Raw genomic sequence first — 10,569 nt, forward strand, 5'->3', positions numbered from 1 at the left:
GGGAACTGAATTCAGCACAGATATACTATAGCCTATTGTTGAACACACACAACTTAATCTACAAAAATACAGTATTGCCTTTAAAACTGATCTGATTTACTGTCCCAGCTATCCAACGATAAGTCATTCTTGTCATATAGAAGTCTGTCTGTATTCACTTTACCTGTATTCTCAGTTTTCTGAAATATTCTACCTCTCAATTTGTAGTTTCCAAAAGTCATAGGAGCAGAATTAGGCCATTTAAACCCAAAGGGTTTGCCCCACCATTCCATTTTGGCTGATTTATTATCCCTCTCAACCCCATTTGCTTCCCCTGGTCAGGAAACTTTCACAAACATACTAATGAATAATCTATCAATCTCCACTTTACACATCCCCAATCACTTAGCTTCACAGCTGTCTGTGGCAAGCAATTCCACAGATTCACCACCTTCTGGCTCGAGAAATCCCTCCTCATCCCTGTTGTAAAGTGACATACTTTTACTCCAAGGCTGTACCGTCTGGTCCCAAACTCCACCACCACAAAATACATCCTCTTTACTTCAACTCTATCTAGGTCTTTCAATATCCATAAGCTTTCAATGTCCTTCTTTTCTCTTTACCAGAGCTATCAAAAGTGAGATACCTTCCTCCAGATAATGGCCTTCCAAAAAACACTTGTCGTCCTGGTGTTTCTCCTGCTGCTTGTTAACACTGAGTTTTCCAAAGCCCAAATGCCCAGACGTCTTGAATCCAGATTAAACAGTAATGCAGAGGGAATTTCTTCACAGGTAGGATTGTCTTACCTCCACTTCTTTAACAGTGTTCATTGTTGAATTTTCTTTACAGATATACAACCAAACGAAACAGCATTCCTCTACAACGTGCTCCAACCACAGAACATTGATCGCACAAAGCACATAAAACTAAATATTGTCAAAAATAAGTGAATAAAATATAATTCACAATGCATGCAGTGTGCAGCACATTAAAAGAACAACTAACAGTAAAGAGCTTACTGTCTTGTGATGAGAGGTCGGGAGTGGCAGGGCATTCATTGGTTTTGTAACCTAATGAAAGAAGCTATTACCCAGTCTAGCAGTCATAGTCCTCAAGCTCCAGTGCCTCCTTCCCGATGATTATAGGTCAAAGAGATTGGGAGATATGTGCCAGGGATCCTCAATGATGCTTTGGGCTTTGACTAAATCAAATGTGTCAGATCATTAATATTCCAAACAACATTTTATTTAAAGTCAAACATCTATTTTTTGATATAATGAACATACTGAAATGCAATAAAAAACATTAATTTTTCCAAGTCAAATTGAGTTTATTCTTATTATCATAAGTTCAGTGAGGTACGGATTCAGTACCAAGGAAAATTTGCATGCAGCAACATCACAAAGATGAAGGGACAGACAGCACACAGAATATAGATTATGCATTAGCTCTTCCTTAAGTCATGTCATATGCAATAAAGTCGATTTGCCATCATGAGTATATATTTTCAGAAGTTAATTGGCTGGAATAGTAATGAATGGGAGATTGGTTTGACTAGACAAAATAGATGAATGTTACTTGAGGCAGGCATCCCCAACAGGGCTGAAAACAACGTCAATTACAATTTCCCACGAGAAGTTACTCACGGACAGTTATAGAAAATCGTGTTGGTCTTGCAATGGAAATGTTCCCATGATACTTCAGGGTTTATTCATCGAGAAGATACTTTGATTGATGCAAAAGTGGGGTGGGAGGTGGACGGGGTAATATTTTGGAAATATTTTCTGAGGAGCTGTCTGGTCAAATTAAATAGTGAGAACTGGTGCCGAATACTTTCCTGTGTTCAATGGTGGGTGAGGTTCACCAATGACGGGCTGGGCCATATTTAGTATATATTACAGGCTTTTCCGTACAATGGCATTGATGCTTCCATATCAGGCCAAGATGAAACCAGTCAATAAACTCTCTAACAGACATCTGTAGAAATTGGTCAATGTTTCAGATAATAATTCAAATTTTGTCAAGCTTCCAAGAAAGCATAGCATTTTTGGTGACATTCCAAATCTCCTCAAATTCCTATTGAAATATAGCCGCCGTCACACCTTCTTTACAGCTGTATCAATATGTTGGGTCCAGGTTAGCTCCTCGGACATACTGGCCCCCAGGAACTTTAAATGGCTCCCTCACTGCATTTCTGATCCCTCCATGAGGATTGGTGTGTGTCATTCTCTCAACTATAATCTGTCATCTGTCCTCATACCCGAACTCTATATTCTCAAACCCGACCTCCGGAAAACACGGTGAGGAATTCTTCCATGGGCAAGAAAGTCAATGGTCTGAGATAACTGAGCTGCAAGTTGAATTCACAATTCTTTGTTTCTTGTCAATTCACAGGAAAATATGAGCGAAAGTCTGAGAAGCAGATTCCGACCAGGCAACAGGTGACTTTGTGGTTTGTTAGAAGTAAAGGTCTGTTAAGATCTATTAAGAACTGTGCATTCCAGTGATCCACTACTCTCTGAATAAATAAAACCCTACGCCTCACATGCCCTTTGAACACACGCCTTCTCACTTTAAATGCCTGCCCTTTGATATTTGACATTTCAACCACGGGAATCAGATACTCCCTGTCTACTCTATCTATGCCTCTTTTAAACTTATAAACCTTCATCGGAATTCCCCTCAGGCTATGGTGCTCCAGAGGAAACAACTCACCGTCCTTTCCAATTGTATCCAGTCTCAATTGTAAGCCAGACTGACGCTGTGGAAATACAGCTCCAGAAATATGATTTTTATTTCTGCAAGGAGCATGTGTGTGTGTGGCAAATATCCATCGACATTTCCTGGTACATGCTTCAGAGCATCGACTGATGATAAGAGGATGTTCACCATGACACTGGAGTAAACTCTAGATGTCTCATTCTCCTGTGTAGTAAAGGACTTCAATTTGCTGCATCCTACTACAAGTTCTGAGTTATCATAATTCAAAAATGAGCAATGCTAAAAGTTCACGTGCAACGGTTGTATTTATATTTTCTGCCCATTACACTACTGGTGTTTTTGGCAGCAATAAAGGTCTTCCTTCTCTGGCTGTGTTCAGTGCTTCCTTCATCATGTCAGTGTTACGCCTGTGACAATAGACAATAGGTGCAGTAGACCATTCAGCCCTACAAGCCTGCACCGCCATTTTGAAATCATGGCTGATCAATTACTATCAATACCCTGTTCCTGCTTTGTCCCCATATCTCTTGATTCCCTTATCCATGATACCTATCTAGCTCCTTCTTGAAAGCATCCAGAGAATTGGCCTCCACTATCTTTCAAGGCAGTGCATTCCAGACCCCCACAACTCTCTGGGAGAAGCTTTTCCTTAACTCTGTCCTAAATGACCTACCCCTTATTATCAAACCATGCCCTCTGGTACTGGACTCTCCCAGCATCTGGAACATATTTCCTGCCTCTATCTAGTCCAATCTCTTAATAATCTTACATGCTTCAATCAGATCCCCTCTCAATCTCCTTAATTCCAGCGTGTACAAGCCCAGTCTCTCTAACCTCTCTGCGTAAGACTGGACACCACAGGAATTAACCTCGTGAATCTACGCTGCACTTCCTCTACAGCCAGGATGTCCTTCCTTAACCCTGAAGACCAAAACTGTACACAATACTCCAGGTGAGATCTCATCAGGGCTCTGTACAAATGCAGGATGATTTCCTTGCTCTTGTACTCAATTCCCTTTGCAATAAAGGCCAACATTCCATTAGCCTTCTTCACTGCCTGCTGTACTTGCTCATTCACCTTCAGTGACTGATGAACAAGGACTCCGAGATCTCTTTGTATTGCTCCCTTACCCAACTCTAAACCGTTCAGATAATAATCTACCTTCCTGTTCTTACTCCCAAAGTGGATAACCTCACACTTATTCACATTAAACGCCATCTGCCTAGTATCTGCCCACTCACCCAGCCTATCCAAGTCACCCTGAATTCTCCCAGCATCCTCATCACATGTCGTACTGCCATCCAGCTTAGTATCATCAGCAAATTTGCTGATGTTATTTTTTATGCCTTCATCCAAATCATTAACGTAAGTGGTAAACAGCTGTGGTCCCAATACCGAGCCCTGTGGCACCCCACTAGTCACCACCTGCCATTCCGAGAAACACACATTCACACCTACCCTTTGCTTTCTATCTGCCAACCAGTGTTCTATCCATGTCAATGCCTTCCCCCCGATGCCATGAGCTTTAATTTTACCCACCAATCTTCTATGTGGGACCTTATCAAATGCCTTCTGAAAATCAAGGTACACTACATCCACTGCATCTCCCCCGTCTAACTTCCTGGTTACATCCTCGAAAAACTCCAACAGATTAGTCAAGCATGATTCACCCTTGGTAAATCCATGCTGGCTTGGCCCAATCCTATCACTGCTATCTAGATATGCCACAATTTCATCCTTAATAATGGACTCCAGCATCTTTCCCACCACTGATGTCAGGCTGACAGGCCGATAGTTCTCTGTTTTCTCCCTCTTCCTTTTTGAGAATTGCAAGATCGCTATTAAGTCAGGGTAGTAGACCCAGGAAATGAGAGAGAGAAGTTTGGAATGTCCTGGCCCCCAGCGATACAAAGCCACGGAAAAGGTCATTGTTTCTTGGAGGCGGAATTGTGTATTGAATACTATGCTTCGTGGATGCCCTCAGGCAACGTGGGCAGGTTAGGGGATGGCATCATTCCACCCTGAGTGACATCTGAGACCCTATGAGTGGGGATAAAAGAGGGTCTGGGGAACAGCTCCTTGAGACGCACCAGAAGAAAGGCTAGAACTCCTGTAACAGCGTAATAGTGAAAGCCGGCGGAAAAGCCCACGTAGAAATATAGAAATATAAAACCATAAATAATTAAATAATAATAAATTATGCCGTGGAAATAATCAGTGATTCATAGTCATTTTATTCGTGACAACATTAATTCGTTATCAGCTAAGCACTGTTTCTGAGTTTAGTCTATTCATTTACTATATTAATAATTCACATGTCAAGACAAGACAAGGTAAAGGAGCAGAAGTAGGCCATTCGGCCCCTTGAGTCTGCTCCGCCACTTCACCATGAGCTTAAGTATTCTCCCATCTCCAATTTCCGACTTTTTCCCCATATTCCTTGATACCCTGACTAATTAGATTCCCATCAATCTCCTCCTTAAACACCCTCAATTATTGGGCCTCCACATTGCATGTGGCAACGAATTCCATAATTCCACGACCATGATGCCTCAAACAGAATTACAGGACAATGAGTTCCAATCAATTTGCAATCAATGCCCACATTACACAATAATCTGTTTTGCTTTGGTATCATACTACAAACTTTCTCAATGTTTCTGTTGACATGTCACTCATTAAGTGAATACCAAATCGTCAGTCCTGTTGAAGTGATTTGAAGTGCTTTGTAATTTAATTAAAATTGTCATTTGATAACGTATATTGATAACTTTCAACAAAAGTAATCAGTCTATAATATTAGCTAAGCAGAGTCTGCTGTGTCACATTTCGGGGAATGTTTCTGTTCTCTTGATAAAACTAGATCTATGTAAAGGCAACAAAGGAGCACATTATGAACTTTAATTAATATTGTATAATACAATAGTTGTATCTAGTCTCAATTGTAAGCCAAGCTGACACTGAGGAAATACAGCTCCAGAAATAAGATTTTTAGTTCTGCAAGGAGTATGTGTGTGTGGCAAATATCAAGCAGCATTTCCTGGTGCATGATTCAGAGCACACGACTGACGATAAGAGGATGTTCACCACGACATTGGAGTAAACTCCAGATGTCTCTTTCTTCTGTGCAGTAAAGGAATTAAATTTTCTGCATCCTACTACAAGTTCAGAGTTATCATAATTCGAAAATGAACAAAGCTGAAAGTCAAATGCAACTGTTCTATTTATATTTTCTGCCCATTACACTACCGGTGTTTTTGGCAGCAATAAAGGTCTTCCTCTCTGGTTGTGTCCAGGGCTTCCTTCATCATGTCAGTACTTCCACTTAGTTTTCTCTACTGTCTAGTATGCATTTCATGTGGAGACTCAGGAATACAGTTACATTCAGATGTAGAATTATTCTTTATTGCTTTTCCAGACCAGTTTTGATTTACCAGTCTGAATTTTTATTGCTGAACTGAAACCCTGAACGGGCAGGACCCATGGACATCTCTTCGCCTGGCCTCTACTTATTGACCTGTTAGGTATGGCTGATACTACCAAGAGCTAAAGCAGAAGGCCCTGACTCCAGACAACATAGAACTCAGGGTCATTGAGGCACATGGTCCTTCAAACCTGATGACATGTCTGTGGTCTTCTTGCAGCCCTTTATTTATTGCCATCCCTTATTTCAAGCATTGGCACAATTTAACATTCATCATAATCCACTTCCTCTTGTTCCAAACCTTTATGTGTCAGTTTTTTTTATCCTATTCAATATTAATCATTTGTTGTATTCCAGGTTTTAAGGTACTATGCTTTCAGTAACAAATGAATATTTCTGAACTTGTGTTGTAGATGGCGAGCTGCCCAAAAGGAACGAGCACTCCCAGCAATGATCCATCGGAAGGAATTCAGTCTGCCAGAAACTTCAGTCAGACAGACGGACTGAACGACATACTTTATTGATCCCGAAGGAAATTGGGTCTCGTTACATTCACACTAAGCAGGAATTGTGTAGAAATATAGCAATATTTAACCAGAAATAATTAAATAATTATAAATTATGCCAAGTAGAAATAATCAGTGATTCATAGTCACTTTATTTGTGACAACATTAATTCGTCATGAGCTAAGTACTGTCTCTGTTATAGTCTATTCGTTTACTCTATTAATAATTCATATTACATTTCAAGCAAGGTAAAGGTGCAGAAGGAGGCCATTCGACCCATTGAGTCTGCTCTGCCACTCCACCATGAGCTGAACTATTCTCCCATCTAGATCCAATTTCCGACTTTTTCCCCATATCCCTTGATACACTGACTAATTAGATACCTATCAATCTCCTCCTTAAGCACCTTCAATGATTGGGCCTCCACACTGTATGTGGCAACGAATTCCATAATTCCACCACCATCTGGCTAAAAATATGTACCTTTTGCGATAATTTGATGAGAATGCCAGTAGGATAGATAAAGGGGATGCAGTGTATTTTGTATATCTGGGCGCTATGAGGTCCTTTGACACAAGTGCCACACAGAAGGCTGCGCATTTAATTAAGAGCCCATGGTATTACAAGAATGTTGCTAACATGGGTAGTACATTGGCTGATTGGTAGGAGGCAGCGAGTGGGAATAAATGGATCCTGTTCTGGTTGGCTGCCAGTGGCTAGTGGTGATCCGCAGGGTTCCTATGGGGCCACTTACTTTTATGCTGTATATGATGACTTAGATGAAGGAATAGATGGCTTTCCTGCCAGGTTTGCAGATATTAGGAATATTGGTGGAGGGACATGAAATGTTGAGGAAACAGATATGATAGAAACATAGAAACACGGAACTACTGCACAATACAGGCCCTCCAGCCTACAAAGCTGTGCCGAACATGTCCTTACCTTAGAAATTTTGCATTATGCCGATGACCTTTTGCTTTATATTCCTAATGTTGAGACTTTATTAGCTATCGTACATTCTTTTGTCTCCAGTTTTAGTCAATATTCAGGATAAGAGTGAACTTATTCTATTGAATCATTTAGTATCAATTAATACTAACCTTCCTTTTAAAATTGTAAGAAATAAACTTACTTATTTGGATGGAACAATTACTAAGAACCATAAATAGTTATTTAAAGAAAATTTGGGCCTGGGACCCCAAGATCCCTCTGATCCTCCTCACTGCCAAGAGTCTAGGCATTAACTCTACATTCTGCCATCATATTTGACCTACCAAAATGAACCAGGCCACACTTATCTGGGTTGAACTCCATCTACCATTTCTCAGCCCAGTTTTGCATCTTATTAATGCCTCATCTCATTAAATTACCTCGTCTCAGTCATTAATAAAAATCACGAAGAGTTGGAGTCCCAGAATAGATCCCCGAGGCACAACACTGGACTCTGGCCTCCATGCAGAATATGACCCGTCTCCAAGCACATTTTGCCTTCTTGGGGTAAGTCAGTTCAGGATCCACAAAGCAGTGTCTCCTTGGATCCCATGTATCCTTACTTTCTCATGGGGTTGAGGAGGAGATAAAACAAAGGATCATCAGTGATTGAATGGCAGAGCTGATTCAATGGGCCAGATTATCTCATTCTGCTCTTATGTCATATGGTCTTAAATAAGTACGTCTAAAATTAATTATTTATAATAATTTTGTGTTTAATGGGGACAATCTCAAGAGCACAGATATTAGGTATGGTGAATAAATGTTGCCAATATCAGTAGTAACCACTTCCAGTCTTACAATAAATGCTAATGAAGAACACATTGTTTGTATGCTTCATTGATTGTTAATTATTATTACAAGTGTTACACTATTTCACATTTCTTTAACACACATTATACAGTGTTGAACTTCTATTGGCTGGAACTTTTGGTAGTGACACTAAGTTTCTGACCTTGTGCTGTTGATCAGATTTAACCCAGATGCTCACTGTAACTTGCGGAGAAGATATTCCTGATGTCACTTTCAGGGTCTATGGTGCAGCTGTCTGAAAAAAATGAACAGCACAAATGTCATTATTGTAATCGACATACGGCAACATACATCATCTCCAATATCTATATGATTTTCACTCCAATGGAAGAACTGCAGGAACGAGACTGCAGGATTTTCTGGGATTTGAAATCAGATGGTGTCATTCTCGTAAATGCTTATGTAGTGTTCTCGCACAGCTGTAAAATAACTCTGAACTAAACACCAAGCATAAACCAATCAATGAGGCGGTCCCAGTAAGATTAACCATTTACTGTTCACTCTTCCACATTAAGGTATGGTGAAAACTGTTGATAAAACAATACAAAAAACATACTGTATTTGTTTCCTTCTTGACATCACATTTACATCATAAACACTTGCAAAAGTAAAACGACAACAACAATCTTACATTGAAGTGCAACATACAGTCAGAATCTACCCATGCCATTGACTGGCTTTAAATACATTTCAACACAAACTATCCGCAACGCTTTAAATAACAAAAAACATAAACTTTATCAATCATCATTACTTTTAACAGAATCAGCGTTAACATTTTTAATTCAACATATCGATTATCTCATGAACTTAGGGCGTTGATTCACTAATGTTTCTCGTGCGTAGAAAGAAAACTTTTCTCGCACTGATACTGTACACATAAGCCCCCTCCTTCCTGTTTCTCCAAACCGGTATTCTCCCACAACACACGGCGAAACCGGGAGTGACGTCATCGCATGCCGCTATATATCACAGAAAACGAATTTACTTTAAACAACCTTAACTTTAACTAGAAAATGATAACAAACAAATTACTAAAGCAAAAGTATAATAAACTAAACAAATGCCTTAAAGGCAACACAGCTTAAGATCTCAAATGACTGCTCCGAAGATAAAATAATTGGTTATTTGGGGAAAGAAACAAGTATATATAATAAAGTTATTACGAACTCCGTGGAGCATGTGGGGATCTTCAGATATACAGGCACTCTCGCTTTCTTTCTTTTTTTTCATTTTCTTTTTTTCTGTAGGGTTGTTAGAGGGGAGGGGCTAAGGGTATATTTGTTTTTCTTTCTGTAATTATTTGAAAACGCAATAAAAAACGTTTTAAAAAGAGGATCATTAAAAAAGGTCATTTAGTACAGAGTTATGGAAAAACTTCTTCTCCAAGAGAGTTGTGGGGGTATGGAATGCACTGCCTCGGAAGGTAGTGGAGGCTTTCAAGGAGCTAAATAGGTATCTTATGGATAGGGGAATCAAGGGATTAGGGGACAAGGCAGGAACAGGGTATTGATAGTAATTGATCAGGCATGATCTCAAAATGGCGGTGCAGGCTCGAAGGGCTGAATGGTCTACTTCTGCACCTATTGTCTATTGTCACAGGCGTAACACTGACATGATGAAGGAAGCCCTGAACACAGCCAAAGAAGGAAGACCTTTATTGCTGCCAAAACACCAGTAGTGTAATGGGCAGAAAATTTAAATAGAACAGTTGCACCTGAACTTTTAGCATTGCTCATTTTCGAATTATGATAACTCAGAACCTGTAGTAGGATGCAGCAAATTGAAGTCCTTTACTACACAGGAGAAGGAGACATCTGGAGTTTACTCCAGTGTCATGGTGAGCATCCTCTTATCATCAGTCGATGCTCTGAAGCATGTATCAGGAAATGTCGACGAATATTTGCCACACACACACATGCTCCTTGCAGAAATAAAAATCATATTTCTGGAGCTGTATTTCCACAGCGTCAGTCTGGCTTACAATTGAGACTGGATACAATTGGAAAGGACGGTGAGTTGTTTCCTCTGGAGCACCATAGCCTGAGGGGAATTCCGATGAAGATTTATAAGTTTAAAAGAGGCATAGATAGAGTAGACAGGGAGTATCTGATTCCCGGGGTTGAAATGTCAA

At 40.0% G+C, this 10,569-nt stretch overlaps 1 long non-coding RNA gene across 1 annotated transcript; it reads left to right on the forward strand.

The window, feature by feature from the left end:
• Positions 1 to 625: 625 nt before the first annotated feature.
• On the forward strand, positions 626 to 8,445 carry LOC132390046 (uncharacterized). Its single transcript, XR_009510760.1, has 3 exons — positions 626 to 770; positions 2,374 to 2,420; positions 6,539 to 8,445. It is a non-coding gene; the product is annotated as an uncharacterized LOC132390046 (long non-coding RNA).
• The last annotated feature ends 2,124 nt before the right edge of the window (positions 8,446 to 10,569 follow it).

Source organism: Hypanus sabinus, unplaced genomic scaffold (genome assembly GCF_030144855.1).
Source record: "Hypanus sabinus isolate sHypSab1 unplaced genomic scaffold, sHypSab1.hap1 scaffold_751, whole genome shotgun sequence".
Lineage (NCBI taxonomy): Eukaryota > Metazoa > Chordata > Chondrichthyes > Myliobatiformes > Dasyatidae > Hypanus > Hypanus sabinus.